Here is an 18,972-nt window from a genome sequence, read left to right as displayed (position 1 = left end):
GCAGACCATTCCTTGAGAGTAAATTCTTCCATATAGCTAATCTACATCTTTCACATGGCAAGGAATAAAAGACTTTTTGATCACTATTATTTAGGTCTGCTCTTTAGCCTTCTCTTTACTAAACTACCTGATACCTGCTTTTACAAGTTTTTTTCTGTGCACTGTAATATCTAAATGTAATCATTTTGTGCATTTTTACAATTTTTTTTATACCTTTACAGTAATGAGGTCCTGAAATCTAGTAATGTTTTGAGTGATCAAACATCTGATAATGCTATTGTCCTTTAAAAAATTTAATATTTTATTTTTTCCCCAATTACATGTAGAAACAATTTTCAGCATTCTAAATGTTTCTTAAAATTTTGAGTTCCAAATTCTCTCCCCCACCATTGAGAAGGCAAGCAATTTGACATAGGTATACATTTGCAGTCATGCAAAACATTTCCCTATTAGTCATGTTGTGAAAGAGAAAACAAACTGGAAAAAAACCCAACCTAAAAAATAAAGTTAACAAAAGTATGTGTTGATCTGTGTTGACTCTATCAGTTCTTTCTCTGGAGTTGAATGGTATTTTTCTTAATAAGGCCTTAGGAATTGTCTTGGATCATTGAATTCTCAAGAATAGCTAAGTCATTTGCAGCTGATCATTGTACATTGCTATTGTGTACACTGTTCTCCTGGTTCTGCTCATTTCATTTTGTATCAGTTCATGTAAGTCTTTACAGATTTTTCTGAGAGCATCCTTATTGTGATTTCTTATAGAACAGTATAGAACATCACACACCACAACTTGGTGAACCATTCCCTAATTGATGGGCATCCCTTCAATTTCCAATTCTTTGCTGCCACAAAAAGAGCTATTATAAATATTTTTGTACATACAGGCCCTTCTCCTTTTTGTTTTTTATCTCTTTGGGATCCAGACTTAATACAGTGGTATTTCTGGATCAAAGGGTTTTGCACGGTTTGATTGTCCTTTATGCATAGTTCCAAATTGTTCTCCAGAATGGTTCGATTAGTTCACAAATCCACCAATAGTGCATCAGTGTCCCATTTTTTCCAAAGCCCCTCTAAATTTATCATTTTTCTTTTCTATCATATTGGTCAATTTGATGGGTGTAAGGTGGTATCTCAGAGTTATTTTAATATGTACTTCTCTAATAAAAAGTGATTTAGGGGCAGCTAGGTGGCACAGTGGATAGAGCAGTGGCCCTGGATTCAGGAGGACCTGAGTTCAAATCTGGCCCCAGACACTTAACACTTACTAGCTGTGTGACCCTGGGCAAGTCACTTAACCCCAATTGCCTCACTCCCCCCCCCCCCAAAAAAAAAGTGATTTAGAACATTTTTCTATATGTGACTATTGATAGCTTTGATTTCTTCATTTAAAAACTGCTTGTTCATATCTTTTGACCATTTATCAATTGGGGAATGAACTGTAGTTCTATAAATTTTCTTATATTTGAGATATAAGGAAAAAAAAGAGATACAAGGCCTTTATCAGAGACACTTGCTGGAAAAAATGTTTCACAGCTTTCTTCTTTCCTTACAATCTTGGCTGCACTGGTTTTGTTTGTACAGAAACTCTAATATTATCAAAACTATGTGTTTTACATCTCATAATACTCTTATTGGGTCATTAATTCTTCCCTTTTCCATAGATCTGACAGGTAAACTATTCCTTGCTCTCCTAATTTACTTATGGTATCACTTTTTATGTCTAAATTATGTATCCACTTTGACCTTATCTTGTAGAGTGTAAGATGTTGAAATATACTTAATTTCTGCCATACTATTATCCAGTTGTTCCAGAAGTTTTTGTCAAATAGTGAATTCTTGTCCCAAAAGCTGGGGAACTTTTTATGGTCAAGATCTTTTTTGTTGTCTGCTCATTTTTCCAGCCTATTTCTTGACTTTTAATTTTATGTTCAAGTTGGGCTCTGCACCCAAGGTGCTCTCAGTTTGTTTTGTTGTGTTTTTGCAGCTGTTTTCAGAGTTAGTTCTGGGGGTCTGTAAACTTTTAGTTCTTCCAAGGTGGTATCATCTAAGGAGAGGTGTGTTTACTATTCCCCTGTCTTCTGTTGTGGTATGAGTGACCCAAGGACTATTTTCTGCCCTGGAATTATGACCAGGGTCCCTGTTGTCCTGCAAGCTCTGGTGTGCTAATGCTCCTCTTCAACCAGGGACTGCCACCCAGGACTGTAACCCACATCCTAGTATGGGCAATGCAATCCCGTTGCCAACAAAGGGATCTCTATAAGCTTCTTTTGACCAGTTGTCCAACCTTCTTACTATTTGTGAACTGAGAGTTCCGGAAGTCGCTTCAGCTGTTGTTTTAGTTACCCCCAAGGTCTGATGCTTGTTTGCTGGGGCCCAGCTTGTACTGGTGTGGCCTGTGCTAGACTGTGCTTCACTCTCACCCCAGTGTGACAGACCTTCTAAGTTTTCTTGGGCTATAAAATTGTTTCACCCTGTCCTTTTGTGGGTTCTGCCACTTCAGAATTTGTTTTGAGGTGTTATTCAAAGTTATTTGGAGGGGAATTTGGGAGAGCTCAGCAAAGTCCCTGCCTTTTCTCCAACATTTTGGCCTTACCCCAACACTATTATTCTTTCTTAATTTCCCTTCCTTCCTTCCTTCCTTCCTTCCTTCCTTCCTTCCTTCCTTCCTTCCTTCCTTCCTTCCTTCCTTTCTTTCTGGCAGTGAGGGTTAAGTGACTTGCCCAGGGTCACACAGCTAGTAAGTGTTAAGTGTCTGAGGCTGGATTTGAACTCAGGTCCTCCTGAATCCAGGGCTGGTGCTCTATCTACTGCGCCACCTAGCTGCCCCACTATTATTCTTAAATGTGATACACATGAAGTCCCTTATTCATTAGTCAATAAGTATTGATCACCTGCTATGTTAGGTGCTATAGTGGACATAAAAGAATTTAAGACATACTTGCCTTCAATATGTTTACAGCATAGTTTTGAAAGATGGACGAAATAATTACAAAATAAGAATTATGGGAAGATGGCAGGCGAATGCAGTTATGTATGGTAAGGAGAATGCTGCTATGCCTGTTTATAAATTTTTTTTTGAATATTATAAGAATTTAATTAGCTCTTCACAGGTGTTTAAAAATATGCTGGGGAATTATGTTTTTAGTTTATTTTTAAAAGAGTATTTCCTGAAGGAAGTAGAGTGCTTTTGACATAGGTTGTAATAGTGGTTTTGTTCATGAAAGCAATACCAATGTGAATTGGGGAAATAGTGCTGGAGTCTGGGGGAGTACGTGTTGAAATGTTAGTTGCATCCCCACAACATTTTTTACACACCTTTTTTATTTTATCACTAAAATCAATGAATGATCTGATCTCTGGCTTGCAGGCGCTGACTTATCAGGACAGTTCCCTCTCCTCCATGGGCATTTCTTTTTTTCTTCTTGTTCACTGTAAATTGATTGCTAACATTTATGTCTGCAATTGCCTAAGTAGCCTTTTGTGACAGTCTCCTGAAAGCCCACAAGATGGAGATGTTTCTTTATGAAAAAAAAAAATTTCCATCTCAGAATAAGATATCACAAAATGAGATTCTTTATTTTCTTCATTCTCTCTTTCCAAAATAGCAAATGATATTTTGTTTTCCTTTCTGAAATTGATGAAAATTTTAGATTTTGTTAACATCTGTTCATGCAACCCTTTGTTAGGACTTTAAGAACCCATAGTCTCCTTTTGGGGAAATTTTACTCACCTATATTAATAGAGCTTTATCTGTAGTTTTTATCTAAAACAAGTCCCACAGGGTTGTTGTTTTTTTTTTAAACAAACATCTGAGGTACATAGTACCTTTCTTATGTGCACTAAATAATTGTGTTCAATAAATATATAATGAATTAATTCATTTGACAGACTAAATGACTACTGCATGCACTGTGTTGCACATTGGGAATACAAAGAAAAATGTACTTTAAGGAATCTAGAAGATGCTTTGAAGTCATTGGTGTTTTTCAGATCTTTTTTCTGAGACATCAGTTTTGGCATCAGATGGGGGTTTGTTTCTGTTGGCTTGTTGCAACTAGATTTCTCATTTCTTTTTCCTGATAGGCGTGGGATTTCCAAGGTCAATGGCCCTTGATAATTTCAATCAGGACATTTAAAATCTTTTGGTGGTTACTTCTGAATCCCTTTATTTTATTTTATTTTATTTTATTTATTTTATTTTATTTTTTCGTGAGGCAATTGGGGTTAAGTGACTTGCCCAGGGCCACACAGCCAGTAAGTGTTAAGTGTCTGAGGCCCGATTTGAACTCAAGTACTCCTGACTCCAGGGCTTGTGCTCTATCCACTGCGCCATCTAGCTGCCCCTATTTTTTTTTTTTGTGGGGCAGTGGGGGTTAAGTGACTTGCCCAGGGTCACACAGCTAGTAAGTGTCAAGTGTCTGAGGCCGTATTTGAACTTGGGTACTCCTGAATCCAGGGCTGGTGCTTTATCTACTGCGCCACCTAGCTGCCCCCAATTTTTTTTTCCTAAAACAAGGATAGAGATATCTGTCTCTAAAGACTAGATAAAACTTTTTCTATTTCTTCAGGAATTCTGCATTAATGATGCCAACCTGAATCTAACCTCCCATTGGGCTGTTGTAGCAGGATCAGAGCAGTATCTCTGAATTTTTTGATAAAAATCATTAAAAAGCTATGAGCTATGGTCAGACTGATTCTCAAATCATAATTAGATATGCTTTATTAAAAAGATGAAGGTGTGATCTCATCAACGTGGATACTTCCTCCAATGGTAGAGATCCCAACCAGTTCAGTTATATTTTTACAGTGCTGCCCTGTTCTCCATGTGCTGGAGAGGCCTTTCTCTAGCTATCTTGACAATGGGTAGATACCAATGGAGCATGCTGGCTGCTACCTCTTCCTCACTCTCTCACTAAATAATTCATCTTCTTTTTCTTGTTAGGCCCACATTTCTTTCTTTTCTTTTTCTTTTTCTTTTTTTTTTTTTTGGTGGGGTTATGGGGGTTAAGTGACTCGCCCAGGGTCACACAGCTAGTAAGTGTCAAGTATCTGAGGCTGGATTTGAACTTGGGTCCTCCTGAATCCAAGGCCAGTGCTTTATCCACTGTGTCACCTAGCTGCCCCTTAGGCCCATATTTCATATACCATATGCTGGGTTTTTTTCTAGGCAAGTTTTTGTTGATATCCTATAGCCTACTAGTGCCTATTACATGTGTTCCCATAGTTGTTGAGGTGACTTGCATTTTTAAATTGTTTGGAAAATGTGTCCTCAGGCTTGAAGCCACATAATAAGCATCATTGGTAAGAACACTGGTGTTCAAAATTGTTTTAGGGAGGCATCTAAGTGGCACAGTGGATAAAGCACCCGCCCTGCATTCAGGAGGACCTGAGTTCAAATCCGGCCTCAGACACTTGACACTTACTAGCTCTGTGACCCTGGGCAAGTCACTTAACACTCATTGCCTCGCCCAAAGAAAAATTGTTTTAGGGAGAAGATTGTGGTTATTAAAAGCACTGTTCAATTTTCCAGAGAAAGTCTAGCTTATTCAATCAACCATCAAACCTGAGCATTGTGTTAATCATTGGGTTTGCAAAGAAAAAATGAAATAGTCCCTGCCTTCAAGGAGTTTATATGCTATTAGGGGAGCCAGAAGATATACATACATACATGCATACACATATACACACAAACATATATATGTATGTATACATATGTGTTTATATTATACATATGCATATATGAGTATATACAAATTACATACCAAAAGAATACAAAACAGTATGGTGCAGAAGGCACTAGCTGCTGGAGGGATTGGGAAGGGCTTTGTATAGAATAAGCTGAGTCCTGAAGGAAGGAAGCAAGGGATTCTGTGAGGTCAAGGTAAGGAAGGAATGCTTCTGACTAATGCAGAAATATGTTTAATGTGATTGTACATATACAACCTTTATCAAATTGCTTGCTGTCTTGGGGAGGGGGGAGGGAGGAAGAAAAATTTAAAACTTGAAATCTTATAAAAACAAATGTTGAAAACTATCTCTACATGTAACTAGAAAATAATAAAATACTTTTATGATACAAAAAAAGGAATGCTTCCAGCTATAGAGAATGGCCGATACAAAAAAGTGGAGATTGAAGATAAAGTGTCAGGTGTGAGGAACAATAATGAGTCTTCCAGCTGAACCACAGAATGTGGAAGGAGCAAGTATAATACTGGAAATGTAGGTTGTGAAGGGCTTTAAAAATAGAAGACTTGGGGGCAGCTAGGTGGTGCAGTGGATAAAGCACCAGCCCTGGATTCAGGAGGTCCTGAGTTCAAATTTGGCCTCAGACACTCGACACTTACTAGCTGTGTGACCCTGGGCAAGTCACTTAATCCTCATTGCCCCACCAAAAAAAAAACAAACAAAAAGGCCCAATCGTATGTGAAAAATAGAAGACTTTATGTTTGATCCTAAAGGTTGAGTATGAAAGTGATGTCTTGGATCTATGCTTCAGACAAATGCCCTTTATCAGCTATGTGGTGGATAGATTTAAGAGAGGAGAGATTTGAGGCAGAGAAATAAATTAGGAGGCTATTGTAATAGGCCAGGTGAGGTGCTGGCTGTGTGGCCAGAGGGAAGGCGATGATGTAAGAGATGCTACAGAAGTAGAAATGATAGGATTTGATAACTAATTTGGAGTAAGGTAGAGTGAAAAGTTGAGGATACCATAGAATTTGTTAACCTGGATGATTGGAAGGATGGTGGTGCCCTGAAGACAAGTATGCAAGTTTGGTAAAGGAGCAGGTTTAGGAGGAGCAACAATGCGTTCTTTTTTGGACATGTTGAGTTTTAGATGTCTCCAGGACTTTTAGTTTGAAATGTCTCATACATATATGTTTTTCCTCCCTTTCACTATCAAATTAATAGAAAAGGCTAGTGAAAAGGAGAAGAAATACAGGATAGCTTTACAGGATGGCCAGATGAAGTCAGGGTTTCTTAAGGATCGACTGGCGTGTGTTTATAGGTATCAGGGAAAGAATCAGTAGATAAGAGAATGAAAAATCAGCTAAGTTACATAGTAGATATAGAGTGTTGGAATTGGAGTAAGAAAGACTTGAGTTCAGATTTTGTCTCATGTACTTGATGAGCTCTTTGATCCTGGGCAAATCACTTATACATTGCCAGCTTTCCTTTCCTTATATGTAAAGCAAGGATCAAACAGAGTTCTGAGGATCAAATGAGATAATATCTGTAAAGCAACTTGCAAACAAAATATAAATATTTTTATCATCATGTCGTCTTCCTTATCAAATCTGGGCCCAGTACATTTCCCATCTTCAGTGTTTGAGATGTACTTATTATACTGATGAATGAGTTTTATGAGATGTATCTCTCACAAATCTTTATCATAGTCTGAACAAACAATAGGCATTCTTCATTGAGTTGGTCTTTCCTGTATGAATAGTAAAACTGAACAAATTTGAGCAGTTATGGATCACATTTAAGGGACTCTATTTCTGGATGTGATGCATTCAGTTTGATGCCATTTATTCATTTGTAGGAACATTTGTAGGATCTTACCATCCATGGGCTATCATGATGGTGACAAACACTTGGCAAGCACACATCTCCCTCCTTTTGGCTTTACTTGACAGTAATAAACAAGGGGTCACTGAACAAGGATATCTCTTAAATTGTGATGAATAAAAACTAGAGATAGAGTTTCTGGGTAATTAATAATCAATTTATTAATTAGGCTAGCCAGCAATCAACTTGATAGTTATTGGTTTCCCCCAGTAACGAAAGACACCAAGGGAGACCCTGAAGGGCCATAAATTCCTTCTGACAGGGGACTCGTGTCAGAAATAATAATCAACCCTGATTGGTGAACATTGAATGAGGAGGTGGTTTAAAAGCCTTTAGTTCTTCCTGCTGTGAGAACTTGGCTTGATCATGACGCTCAGCAGCCTCAAGGCATCTGGGCAAAGGGAAGCCATCTCCATCTGGACGCTCTAGTCAGTTTTCTCCTTCGTTAGCTGGGTCACCCTAAACTCTAATGGACGAGATCAAGGACAGGGGTTCCTTCCCTCAGGGCAAGTGCTCACCCAGACTGAATTCTATTTCTACTCTAAACAGAAATTAGGTCTCCTAGTTGGGTGATGAGCATGATAAATGTCTTCCTTGAGGGCTAGGAGCAATTTCATCAATCATCCATGCCCTTCAGAGACTGACTGACCTTAGCAGGAGTTGTGCCTTTATGGAAAATGAAGGGAAAAGGGTGGATTCTAATTAATGATTGGTTATTAATATAATAGTAAATAAAATTAATTTCTCTCAAAATATTTCAAATAATATTATTCCTTTTTAAACATAATTCTTATATGTCTTTAAGACATTTTGTTGGAGAGCCTTTTAAACAATATTTGTCTGACTAGAAGCAATGCTTCTTTATAGTCAATAAATCATAATCACAGTGAAATCTTCATAGTCTTTGCACCTTTCAGTTATTTTGAAACTATAAAGTTGTGGTCTATTGTAGGATATTTGTTGCAAAATACCCTTCTCATATCCTTATCAAGGATATTCTCAATATGTATATAGCATATTCTCATAAAGATTTTATGGAGATGGGTAAATAGCCACCATTATTGCTATTTTCATGATTACTTTTTGGGGGTAATATTTTATGGTCCATGATTTTTTTTTTCTAGAGTCTTTGGTATCTTCTCTTTTAGATAGCTTGAAAATTGATGTCTTAGTATCTTCAGAGTTTTGTCACTTTCAGCCTGACATCCTCTCTGTGTACTTAGTCTGGTCTAGTTTTTTTTTTTTCTTTCTTTCCTGTGAGTTCTTTCTACTTGTACTTGCAGGACATTGGCAACTGTGATGTTAGAGTCTGGATGTTGTAGCTTCACTGCCATTGATAGAGAAATTTAGATAGAAAAATTTGTTACAGAAACCCTGACAATTCTCCACCCCCCAGCCCCCCTCCCCCACCCCCGTTGTTTTGTCTGTTATCTTCATTTTGAGTTGTATCAGTAAACATTTTCAGGATCTGAATCTCTTGCTAAGTTGCTCCAACCTTTGTTTTTGTTTTTTTTTATATCTACGACTTCTGACTGCTTTCTAAGACAATGCTACCTAGTCTTCTACCATTGTCCTCTATAAGATTTTTTTTCTTTAGAAATTTATTTTCCCCTAATTACATATAAAAACAATTTTAATGTCCATTTTAAAAACTTTGTGTTCCAAATTTTCTCCCCACCCCAAGAAGGCAAACAATTCAATATAAGTTATACATGTGTAGTCATGTAAAACATTTCCACATTGGTTAGGTTTTGAAATAAAACAGACCAAAAAAATCCACAAGGAAAAGAAACTAAAATAACATATGCTTCAATCTGTATTTAGACACCATCACTTTTTTCTCTGGAGATGGATTACTGTGATGTTTAAAATCTAAATGTGTTGTCTAAAAAATATAATGTGTGATCGCCTTAAATTAGAAGCTTTAGCACCAGTCTTTGGGCATTAAGCATTTATTAAAGCATACTAGGTATTAGGAAAAAAAAAAAGAACACATAGAGTTAACAAAAGGCCTATCTAGCCTAGAGTTTGAGCCTGGTCTGGTTCTTCCTCAAGTCCTCCTCCACGAGCCTGCTTCAATCATGAACTCCCCAGCAAACTGAGTGTAGAAGCTTTTTATAGGTCTGGAGCATAGGCTGTTCTTACACACTACTTCAAGCTGGATTGGTTCATGTCATCCAAATCCATTGGTTCACTGGACTTTTGAAGGTAGTCTCAAGTTGAGTTCAAAGTCCTTAGCTTCTGAGAACAATACTTTCTTAAGGGCTAGCCAGGTGTGGTTACAATCTAATTAACTTGAGGTAGGCTAATCAGCAGTCAATTATTCTCACTTAATTCAATCAGTTTAGATTAATCTCCAGGTGGGCTTTTGAGTAGCTGCCAAATCCCATTATTTTCTCACATTATATTTTTCGTTAAGTCCTTCAAAGTTGTCTTGGATCATTGTATTGCTGAGAATAGCTAAGTCATTTGTAGTTGTTCATCTTATAATATTGCTGTTACTTTGTATATGGTACATTTCACTTTGCATCAGCTCTTATACATTTTTCCAGGTTTTTCTGAGCATCCTGCCCATTATTTCTTATAGCACAGTAGTGTTCTATCATAATCTCATCCCACAGTTTGTTCAGCCATTCCCCAATTGATGGGTATCTCCTCAATTGCGAATCCTTTATACCAGGAAAGGGCTGCCATAAATATTTTTTGTACATATAGGTCCTTTAACTTTTTGGTTTTTATCTCTTTTTGGTAGTGGTATTACTAGGTCAAAGAGTATACATAGTTTTATAGCCCTTTGGCCATAGTTCCAAATTGTTTTACAGAATGTTTGAATCAGTTTATAATTCTACCAATAGTGTATTAATGTCTCATTTTCCCTATCCCCTACAACATTTGCCATTTTCCTCTGCTGTCCTATTATCCAATCTAGTAGGTATGAGGTAGTACCCCAGAATTGTTTTGACTTGATATTTCTAATTAATAGTGAGTTAGAGCATTTTTTTTCATGTCTATAGATAGCTTTGACTATTTCCTCTGAAAATTGTTCATATCTTCTGATCATTTATCCATTGTGGAATGGCTCTTATTTTAACAACTTTAACTCAATTCTCTCTGTGTTTGGGAAATGAGGCTTTTATCAGACAAACTTGCTTTGAAATTTTTTCACAGTTACTATTGCTAACTGAATTTCCCTCTATCTTACTCCCTCCCCATGCCATTTACTCTATTCTCTATCTCCTTTCACCCTCTCCCTCCTCAATGGTGTTTTGTTTCTCACTGCCCCCTTTGCCAATCTGCCCTCCTTTCCATCACCTTTCTCCCCCCCTCATCCTGCTCCCAATCGCCTTCTCCTCTTACTTTCCTGCAGGGTAAGATAGATTATTATACCCAATTGAGTGTGTATATTATTTTCTCTTTGAGCCAGTTCTGATGAGAGTAAGGTTCACTCATTCCTCAGCACCTCCCTCATCTTCCCCTCTTCCCCTCCACTATATAAGCCTTTTTTCCCCTTCTTTTATATGAGATACTTTACCCCATTCCACCTCTCCCTTTGCCTTTCTCCTGGTGCATTCCTCTCTTAGCCCTTAATTTTATTCTTTTAAAGATAGCATCCTGGGGGTGGCTAGGTGGTACAGTGGATAAAGCACCGGCCCTGGATTCAGGAGGACCTGAGTTCAAATCCGGCCTCAGACACTTGATACTTACTAGCTGTGTGACCCTGGGCAAGTCACTTAACCCCCATTGCCCTGCAAAAAAACAAACAACAACAACAAAATACCTATTTAAAGATAGCATCCCTTCATATCCAACTCAGACCTGTGCCCTCTGTCTAAATATATTCCATCCACCTGCCCTAATAATGAGAAAGTTCTTATGAGTTACAAGTATCATCTTCCCATGTAGGAAAGTAAGCATTTTAACCTTTTAATATCCTTTATGATTTCTTTTTCCTGTTTACCTTTTTATGCTTCTCTAGAGTCTTGTATTTATCTGAAAGTGAAATTTTCTTGTCAGCTCAGATCTTTTTTTTTTTTTTTTTTTGGCAAGGCAATGAGGGTTAAGTGACTTGCCCAGGGTCTCACAGCTAGTAAGTGTCAAGCGTCTGAGGCCGGATTTGAACTCAGGCTCTCCTGAATCCAGGGCTGGTGCTTTATCCACTGTGCAACCTAGTGCCCCCAGCTCAGGTCTTTTCATCAAGAATGCTTGAAAGTCTTCTCTTTCATTGAATTCCCATTTTTTCCCTGAAGGATTATATCAGTTTTGCTGGGTAGGTGATTCTTGGTGGTAATCCCAATTCCTTTGCTCTCTGGAATATCATATTCCAAGACCTCTGATCCTTTAGTGTAGAAGCTGATAAATCTTGTGTTATCTTAACTATGGCGCCACAATATTTGAATTGTTTCTTTCTGGCTGCTTGTAATATTTTCTCCTTGATCTGAGAGCTCTGGAATTTGGCTATAATATTCTTGGGACTTTTCATTTTGGGATCTCTTTCAGGAGATTATTGGTGGATTCTTTCAATTTCTATTTTACCTTCTGGTTCTAGAATATCAGGGCAATTTTACCTGACAATTTCTTGGAAGATGTTTAGGCTCTTTTTTTTTAATCATGGCTTCTAAGTAGTCCAATAATTTTCAAATTATCTCTTTTGGATGTGTTTTCTAATTCAGTTGTTTTTCCAGTGAGATATTTCCATTACCTTCTATTTTTTTCATTCTTTTGGTTTTCCTTTATCGTTTCTTGATTTCTCATAAAGTCATTAGCTTCCATTTGCTCAATCCTAATTTTTAAGGAGGTATTTTCTTCAGTGAGCTTTTGTAACTCCTTTTCCATTTGGCCAATTTGACTTTTCAAGGCATTATTTTCCTCATTGGCTTTTTATACCTCTTTTACCATTTGGCATGGTCTGTTTTTTAATTTTCGTCAGTATTTTTTTGTGTCTCCTTTACCATGCTGTTGACTTTTTTTCATGATTTTCTTGCATCATTCTCATTTCTCTTTCCATTTTTTCCCTCTACCTCTCTTGTTTTATTTTCAAAGTCCTTTTTGAGTGCTTTGATAGCCTGAGACCGTCAATTCATATTTTTCTTGGAAATTTTGGATGTAGGAGCTTTGGCTTTGTTTTCTTCTGAGGATATATTTTGATCTTCCTTGTCACCATAGAAACTTTCTAGTGTCAGCATTTTTTTTCCTGTTTGCTCATTTTCCCATTCTATTTCTTGACTTTTAACTCTTTGTTAAAGTAGGGCACTGCTTCCAGGGTGGAGGGCGCACTGTCCCAAGCTTCAGGGAGTTTGTGCAGCTGTTTTCAGAGATACTTCTAGGAATTTGTAAGTTTTTAGTTCTTCCAAGGTAGTATGATTTAAGGAGAGGTACATTCACCACTCTCCGGGCCTGTTCTCTGGTCTGCAAGCAACCATAGCCTTGTTTTTCTGCCCTGGAACTATGAACAGAATCCTGTTTGACTGTGGCTGCAAGCTCTTGTGTGCTTGTGCTTCTCCCCTACCTGGGACTGCCATGCCACACAAGACTGTGACCTTGATGGGAGTATGGGCAAAACAACAGAGTCCTGCCTCAGTGCTAGCAAAGGGATCCCTGTAATCTCCTTCTGGCCAATTGTTTGACCCTGTTACCATCTGTGGGCTGAGTTCCAGAAGCAGTTGCTGCTTATTCAGAGGATCCCAAAGCCTGCTCTTGGTTTGCTGTAGCTGTGGTTGAGTCTGCACTAGGGTTGGTTCTGTACTGAGGCTGGGTCTGTGCTGGTGTGGCCTGCGATGGATTTCTCTCCACTCTCACCTTGGTACAACAGACCTTTCATGCCGACCTTCTAAGTTGTCTTTGGCTGGAAAATTATTTCACCCTGTCTTTTTGTGGGTTCTGCTGCCCCAGGAATTGTCTTATGGCATTATTTGGAGGGATCTTGGGGTGAGCTCATGAGCTCATCACTGCCTTTCCTCCACCATCTTGGCTCCACCCTGATATAAGATTTTTTTTTTGTGACCCCCTATAAGATTTTACAGATAAGTTAATAATCCAAACTGTGGTTTTTCAGTTCTCTTTTATTGTCTTGTGGTGATGATTGATTTAGACCAGTCCTTAGGAAATGGTCATAGGTTATTTTGATTTTGTTTCTTTTAATCATTTCCCAGTTTTCATCTTCAGTAGTTTATTAAGTGGGTCAGATTAGAGGTACATCAATTGCATGCCATATCTTCTTTTATTCTTCTAATTTGGTATTGATTTAAATCTTTGTTCTGTTAAGATAATGGTGTGACTTTAAAAAGAAAGCTGATTCAAGAATGACCCCTATGTTGGTGACCATTTACTTCTCATCTGTTAGAGAACAAAGTCAATGTGGCTAGTGTCATACTATAGTATGAAACAGATTCATAGTTCAGGTTAGTTGATCATGAAATCAAATCCTTTATATAAGCAAGGGAGTCAAATACTATCCTAATTGCCTAAATACCTGTAGGTAGATTTATCCTTCAAAATACCTGTGTCTGGAAATCTACCAAAGTTTCATTTTTATACACATACCATCTCACGCTTATACAGTACATGGCAAATGGTTGTTTCCTATAAATTATGGAATACAGGGTGCCTCCTTTGAATACTAAATATTATAGTATAGTATATTGAATACTAAGAGTATTCAGAGCTTCTTAAACTGTGGGTCATAACCCCATATGAATGTAGGAGGTCACAAAAAATTTGGCAACAGTAAAAGGTCATGTATTTTATATACCTATATACCCAAGGTTGTGTAGAAATTTCTTGGGCAAAAAGAGGTCATGAGTGGGAAAAGTTTAAGAAGCTCTGCTCTAGTGGAAATAAAAAAAAAAGTTTAGATACAAGCTCATTGAAAAGAGATTCCATATGTTTATACATTTTACATACATGGTATTATATCACAATCATCTCTCGAGTATCTCTCATAACTGGAATTGTTCTTGTCGTTACTATATCCCGTGTAGTTCTTTCCTTCATCCCCCAATACATTTAAATTATTTCGTTTAAAATTTGGGTTTAAAATCTGACTTTGTACCTGCACCAGAGCATTTCTAACATTTTGGGGATTCTCAACACACAAAATAACAGCATTATACTTTGAAGATCCAGTTCTGCAAGAACTAGAAATGCTTTTGATTTCCTTTTTCTTTTCCTCATTCCATTTTCAAGGCTTGCAAACAGGAGAGGTAACTACAAGTTTTGCTTTTAAAGGCCTTCCTTTTCCAACAACTGAGTATATAGCTTTTGAGGGAGAACTTCAAGCTTCATTTCTTTGTAGTTATAGTTACACTTTATGCTATATGCTGAGAGAAAATCAGAGTAATACAAGCATGATTGCTTTTTTTTTTTTTTGCGCGGGGCAATGGGGGTTAAGTGACTTGCCCAGGGTCACACAGCTAGTTAAGTGTCAAGTGTCTGAGGCTGGATTTGAACTCAGGTACTCCTGAATCCAGGGCCAGTGCTATGATTGCTTTTTTATCTGGTAAAATCTTTATCTTGGTAGAACTGTAGGGACAACTTGGTGGCACAGTGGATAGAGCACTGGCCCTGGATTCAGGAGGACCTGAGTTCAAATCCGACATCAGACACTTGACACTTACTAACTGTGTGAACCTGGGCAAGTCACTTAACCTTCATTACCCCACCAAAATAAAAATAATAATAAAAAGAACTGTAGCTGGAAGTAAATTAAATTTGACCATTTTAAATAGCCCTGGGAACTACCTTGAGTGTGCATCTATGGCATTTATGAGGTCATAATTAGTATAATTGTTAAAATTAATTGGAAGTAAATTAAGAAACATACTATTACAAATATGATTCAGACAATTGCACTGTGATTAAAATCTAATAATAATTGTATGTATAGAAATATTCCATGAAAACTCACTAAAGAAACCATTTTCTGATAGTTCCCAAGACCTAGACTCAACTTGGTCTAGATGAGGTTGAAATGTCAGACAAAACAAAATTCTAATTGTAGAAATGAAACCAAAGCATACATAATAAAACTTTTAATTTAATTTAGTATCTAGTGGTGATTCCCAGCCTGCTGTATCTTTCTGGTTCTCTAATAGTTTTTTATTATACATTGGGTGTTCAGGGAGGACCAGCACCTCTGGTATGAGAGCTTGGAGAGTCCTTTTCAGGGCTGCCCGTTCACCCTTGGTATCTACTTGGTGCTCATCTCTCACCTGTGGCTCCAAGAAGCTGTAGCATGCACAATGGTCACACCTTGTAAACTGTCTCAGCAGATGGGCTATACCAGGTTGTGGGTCTTAAAGCTGTAGGTGATTTAGAGGGGTGTCTACTCCAAGCAAGTGAATGACCATGATGGTAGCTGAAGCACAGGCACTGTGGAGCCCTTAGAGCTTGATCTGACATCGAAGACACCAAGGTCATCGAATGCATCCTGGGCCATCACCAGTTGTCTTGACTTTTGACTTGCTACTGGACTTCACTGATTCTGGAAGAGAGAGTGAGGCTGACAACTTTGTACAACTCAGCTTATTTAGATACAATTCATGCTTGCCACCCCATGCTGTCATTGGTTCTCTTAGAAAACGAAGGGCAAACAACATTATATTCCTCAAACTCTTTTAGGAGCAGCTGAAATTATATCCTTTTTGTCTATTTTTCACAGACCAATGCTGGTTATTTGGTAGGAAGGGACAATTAAAAGGCATCATGTAGGTTCTTATATGAGAGCATACCAGGTCACTTGATTCAAAATAGCTCAGCTTAATTTTATTTTAAGCCCATAAACACTCTTAGTAATTACTTGTTCAAATATCTTCTGGAATTTATAGTTAAATAGTCCAGAAGGTATTAGAATTTATTTCTTTTGAGTCAGGTGTTGAATGATTTTTTTCCCCTCAGTCTGCTTGAAATTCCCCATCTCCAATAGTTAATGTTCCATTTTTCTAAATGTCTACCAGTGCTAATTTTTCCCATTTTGCCTCTCCACATTCAGGCTCTTGAGTGCTGCAGTCTCACCAGTGGCACTTTTTTTGGTGGTTAAATTGTGTTTTCCTTTCACACTGTGCTCTCTATTACAAGTGAGAACATTGCAAACTCTGTACTTAATTCAGAGATATGAATACAGGTACCTGTTTTTATTGGTAACAGACTAAAATTATATTTTTCATATTTAATAACTACAAGTTATCTGGAACTCTTAGAATGAAGCTTTCTGGACTGCCATTTTTGGGGAATTGGTTAAAACATGCCAAAACTTTTTATATTAACTTTTAATTAATTAATTAATTTTTTGGGTTGGGTGATGAGGGTTAAGTGACTTGCCCAGGGTCACACAGCTAGTAAGTGTCAAGTGTCTGAGGCTGGATTTGCATTCAGGTACTCCTGAATCCAGGGCCAGTGCTCTATCCACTGCGCCACCTCGCTGCCCCTATATTAACTTTTTAAGTGAAAATTTTCCAACAGCTTATACATTTCCTGCCTTCTTAAACAAAAGGCATTAATTCATTCAACAAGCATTTACTAAATGCCTACTTTGTGCCAAGCACAAGGCTAGGATCTGGACATATAAGATAGAAATGAAACAGCTGTCCTCAAGGGGTCTGCATTCTATTTTGGTGAAACAATACACACGCACAATACACATACACAAATTTAAAATAATTTTAAGTTAGTGGAAAGCATTAACACCTGGGGGATGAGGAAAGGTTTCACCTAGGAGGTGGCACTTGAGCTGAGCTTTGGAGGAAGCCAAAGATTCTGAGAGGAATGAGCACATTGAACAGCCTGTGCAGAGAGATGGATTTGTTGCTGAGTCAGTTAAGTAGGTCAGTTTGTTTGGAATGTGCTGGCAGTGAAGGGGATCTGGGGGCAGGGGGTAGGTGTAATGTGTAGTAGCCTGGAAAGTTAGTCCAGAGGCAGATGGTGAAGGACTTTTAATGCCATTGAGGAGTTTGTATTTGATCCCAGAGACGTATATGGGGCCACCGGATCTTTCTGTGCAGGACAGTGAAATGTGTGGCTCCTTGTCTCAGGAATATTAATTTGGTAACCGGAAGATGGATTGGGAAAAAGGAAAGACTAGATGAAGGGAACTCAATTATGCTGTTGAAATAGTCCAAGTGAGAAATAAGGGGGCTTGAAATAGAATACCAACCATGTGAATAGGGAGGAGGGCCTCGAAGCAAGAGATGTAAGAGAATAAATAAAGTTTAGCAGTTAATGGAGTTATTTGGAATAATAGGGAAGAGTCAAAGATAACTATTAGGCTTTGAACCTTGATTACGGGGAAGATGGTGGTGCCATCAATAAAAAAGATTTTTGGAGGAGAGGGTTTAGTGTGGGAAAGAAGAAAATGAGTTCTAGTGGAGATGTCTGTGGAGCATCTGTGTGGAAACGCTAAACAGACAGTTGGTGCTACAGTGCTAGAGCTCAGGAAAGAGCCCAGACCTGGATATATGGTCTTATCAGTTATCTGCATGCATTGCAGGGGGTTCAGTGAGAAGATAAGGAGAACTAATGAGCGTCAGCATTTTTTTTTTCTCTCTAAGAATTTGGGTGTGAGAGGACAGATGTAGGGCAGTAATTTAAGAGTTAAGTGAAGATTTTGTTTTGAAGGATGGGGAAAAACTGGGCATGTTTGTAAGTAGCAGGGAAGGAAACAGAAGAAAGGGAGAGATTAAAGATAATTTTGGAGGTGAACTCCTGGATGATGTGGGACAGAATGGGATTAAGGGCACAAGGGATACAGAAAAGAGCCGCTTCATCGACACTGGAGCAAAGGAGAAGGGAATTGGAAACAATTTTAAGGGGGCATTTCAGTGTAAAGTATGGGAGAAGAAGGAAATCTTGGCAAATGTTCTCTATTAGTAAAATTTGAGGCAGTGGCCTCTGTTGAGGAAGGTAAAGGAAAAGAGAGGAAGAGGGTCTTGTGGAAGGTTTGAGAGTAAAAGAGTTTTTTGGATGTGTAGCTTTGGGGAATGAGAGAGTGAGCTAATTGCCTTTTGGGGGCTGGCATGGAAATGAGGGTTTAGTGACTTGCTTGGGCTTGGTCACACAGCTAGTAAATGTCAAGTGTCTGAGGCTGGATTTGAACTCAGGTCTTCCTGAATCCAAGGCTGGTGCTTTATCTACTGTGTCACCTAGCTGACCCTTCTCTAATTGCTTTTTTTAGTGGGTATAAGATAATTTAAAATAAATTGCTAATTTGTCATTGGGCTAACATAGGACACTATCTCTAGATTTTTCACAAAACAGTAAAAATATTATCACACTTATTGTTAAATCTTATTTTCTAATTCATCTTTTTTTTTTTTTGGTGGGGCAATGAGGGTTAAGTGACTTGTCCAGGGTCACACAGCTAGTAAGTGTCAAGTGTCTGGGTTCAAATTTGAACTCAGGTCCTCTTGAATC

At 38.0% G+C, this 18,972-nt stretch overlaps 1 protein-coding gene across 1 annotated transcript in view; it reads left to right on the top strand.

Annotated features, from left to right (window-relative positions):
- Positions 1-18,972, top strand: part of POLQ (DNA polymerase theta) — a 108,197-nt gene that overhangs the window by 30,541 nt on the left and 58,684 nt on the right. The window lies entirely within an intron of this gene.

Source organism: Dromiciops gliroides, chromosome 3, assembly GCF_019393635.1.
Source record: "Dromiciops gliroides isolate mDroGli1 chromosome 3, mDroGli1.pri, whole genome shotgun sequence".
Classification (NCBI taxonomy): domain Eukaryota; kingdom Metazoa; phylum Chordata; class Mammalia; order Microbiotheria; family Microbiotheriidae; genus Dromiciops; species Dromiciops gliroides.
The sequence above is the reverse complement of the archived record's forward strand: the minus strand, read 5'-3'. Positions and strand labels throughout refer to the sequence as shown.